This window comes from Odontesthes bonariensis, chromosome 1 (genome assembly GCF_027942865.1).
Source record: "Odontesthes bonariensis isolate fOdoBon6 chromosome 1, fOdoBon6.hap1, whole genome shotgun sequence".
In the NCBI taxonomy this organism is placed as follows: Eukaryota; Metazoa; Chordata; class Actinopteri; order Atheriniformes; family Atherinopsidae; genus Odontesthes; species Odontesthes bonariensis.
The window spans coordinates 33,024,202-33,027,463 of record NC_134506.1 but is presented as its reverse complement, the minus strand read 5'-3'; the positions used below and the strand labels follow the sequence as shown (position 1 = coordinate 33,027,463).

The window sequence follows — 3,262 nt, the reverse complement described above, 5'->3', positions numbered from 1 at the left end:
AGAAGCGGTTACTGAATCTTTTGTGAAAAGCCAATGATTTTTGTGCTCAGTAGTCAGAGTTAGCAGCCCTGATCATTATTTCATTGCTGTTTGTTCTTTATAAAATGAGCTTAGCAGAGTGACCTTTGCAGAGTCTGAAGAAACTTTGAGGAAGTGCTGAGAGGCTGAGATGAAGGGGGCGCTGTTTATACATTTTCTTAAAATGTGCTTGATGCTTCAATTTACAGTTTTTCTCAGTCGCTTTTGGACAATTCTCAGATCAGAGTTGCAATTCTCAAAACTACGTGTTCAATTGTCACATCATTGTGTCACTTGTGCACATCAAACAAACAGTTTCTCATTTCTTTCAGCAAGTTGCCAATGCTTTGGCACATCCATGCACATGATTATGTACAATTCTCTGCTGTTTCCTACATTATCAATTGCTTTTGTCATGTTAATCAAAATGTATTGTACAGGTCTCTGTTGAATAGTCTCACCCCCCACAACATTAAGGCATTAGTTTATCGTATAGGTCTTTACATGCAAAACGGTTGAACAAGTTGTCATAATATGTCAAGCATATTTCTATACATTTCCATTAGACTTTTGTTCAAAATCTGTCCTGAATTGGTAAATTGCTCCCAGGTGAATGTTGACTTTCTCTAACGACCAATCAACTGACAAATATATATATAGCTGGAGCACAACACAATGTTTCAATGTCTGACAATGGAAGGAATTAGACGGGGCCAACAGCCACAGTGAAGAGGAAGAGGAAGAGGAAGAGGAGTGAGGTTGCGTGGCGGAGGAGTTGGGAGGCAGAACAGAGGAAGAGGCAGAAGAGGCCGAGGACATATGCGCGTTCCAGATGAGATCAGAGCCACCCTTGTGGACCATGTTCTCAATCATGGGCTTACAATGGCAGAGGCTGGTCGAAGGGTGCAGCCAAATGTTGGCAGAACAACTGTGTTCGTTCAGACTTTTCGTCGAGAGAACAGGTATGTAATCCAACAATAGGCACTGTTCTGTAATGCTTCATACAATGTAACAGTATTCCACATTACAATATAAGTAAGTATACTTCATACAGTGACATTTTATCTTACTCAATTTTGTGTTTTGCATTGCTATATTGTTTCCACATAGGACTGCAAGACAACTTCACAGGGGTGGCAGAGGGCCCCTTTTCACACCTGAACAGGAGGAGGCCATTTGCACCATGGTTATAGAGAACAATGCCATAAGACTTAGGGAGATACAGAGTGCCATTATAGAGGACAACAACATCTTTGCAAACATCCAAACAGTCAGCATCTCAACAATTGACAGGGTACTGAAAAGACACCAAATGCATATGAAACAGCTGTACACTGTTCCCTTTGAAAGAAATGAAGAAAGAGTGAAGGAGCTGCGCTACCATTATGTACAGGTAAAACATGTATGAGCATACAGTAGCCGTACTTCACAGTAAACAGTACAACATTGCATAGTGATATACAGTACAGTAAGTGTGACCTTTACACATTTGCTATGGCTGTAGAAAAGAAGATGCAATATGTGCTGTATACATTTGATGTAACCTCATCAAAATGAAAATGCATGTAACTCATAAAACTAATTTTGTGTATTCTGGATATAGCGTATAATGGAACTGGAAGCAAGCGAGCCACCGCACAGCTTCATCTACATGGATGAGGCTGGCTTCAACCTCACAAAACGCAGAAGGCGTGGGCGAAATATCATCGGGCACAGAGCGACAGTTGATGTGCCAGGCCAACGGGGCGGGAACATAACAATGGGTGCTGCCATCTCAGAAAATGGTGTGCTAACGCATATTCCCCTTATTGGTCCATATAACACAGAGCGTCTAGTCACCTTTTTAGACGCTCTTTACAGGGATCTCATCCCTGAACATGAGAGAGGTCAGATTGGAGATGACTTGCCAAAGCATGTGGTAATTTGTGACAATGTCAGCTTCCATCGCTCAAACATCGTCAGGCAATGGTTTGCAGCTCACAATAGGATGCTGATGGAGTTCCTCCCACCCTACTCCCCATTCCTTAACCCCATTGAAGAGTTTTTCTCTGCGTGGCGTTGGAAAGTGTATGATCGCCAGCCACATACACAAATTACCCTTCTGGCTGCCATGGATGCAGCGTGTGAGGACATCACAGCAGATGCCTGCAGAGGCTGGATAAGACACTCAAGAAGATTCTTTCCACGCTGCATCGCAAGAGATAATATTCAATGTGACGTGGATGAGAATATGTGGCCCAACAGACAGGAACGTCAACAGGTCTTGGAAGACTGTCTGCACTGTAATTCCTACAGCACTGTATGTACAGTTTTCCCTTACTAGATTGTAGGTTCACATTTCTACTTTTTATTTGTGCTATGCAGTGCTGTCTTTTCTTTTTTGTACAAATTACAAACAGTAAAAGGGTAATTGTGAATCTTGTCTCTTGTAATCAATCTCACACATACACTAAGGTGTAAATTACAATAATTGTCATCAAAACTTAGCCATAGTTTACATCAGAACATCCCGCCAGAGTACACTGTTATATTGACAACATGACTAAGCAATTTGACTGTCTTATCCGTACACAATGACACAAGGACTTGACATTCTGATGGCACTGACATGTTCATTGACACAGATATTTAGTTTTGAGAGCTGAACTAAGGATTTTGAGCAAGAGTGGCTTTTGCAGGTCATCCATGGTGTTTTGCTATTTGTCCAAATAGTTTTGAGAAATGGCGAGGATGATTCGAGAATTGTAACAAAGCGACTGAGAAAAACTGTAAAAAAATAAATGAAGATCTCTTTCATGGAGTAAGAACATCTGAAGTAGATACAAGCTTTAAACTCTTTGCAAGTCATCACATTCTGTTTTTGTTTACATTTTCTGTAGAGTCCAAACATTTGTGGAGATGCGGTTGGAGTCTGGACCTGCATTCCAACTACAGTAGTCATTACCTTCTGGAGAATTTTAGCTCTGCTGGCTCCATGCACACGCCGATGAAGGATAGTGCACGCCCGTAAAAAAGATCTGAGGCTGTCCCAGATGTACATATCTACACTGTCTATGGTTGCCGGTTACTTCATTAAGCCACAACATTTATTTCTGTTATAAGTTATTGCTACCTGATGAATGTCCAATATAAGACTTTTTTTTTTGTGTAGGTCTCCAATGGGATTTATCTGGTTCTCCCTCAATCCGTCTTTTACCCATGCCTTCGATTTGTTGCTAACTTTATTTAGCTGCAATTTTAGGCC

The 3,262-nt window shown here is 41.2% G+C and overlaps 1 long non-coding RNA gene across 1 annotated transcript; it reads left to right on the top strand.

Annotated features, from left to right (window-relative positions):
- The first annotated feature begins 542 nt into the window (after positions 1–542).
- On the top strand, positions 543–2,133 carry LOC142385381 (uncharacterized). The gene is made up of 3 exons (XR_012770172.1): positions 543–980; positions 1,129–1,411; positions 1,622–2,133. It is a non-coding gene; the product is annotated as an uncharacterized LOC142385381 (long non-coding RNA).
- Positions 2,134–3,262: the final 1,129 nt, after the last annotated feature.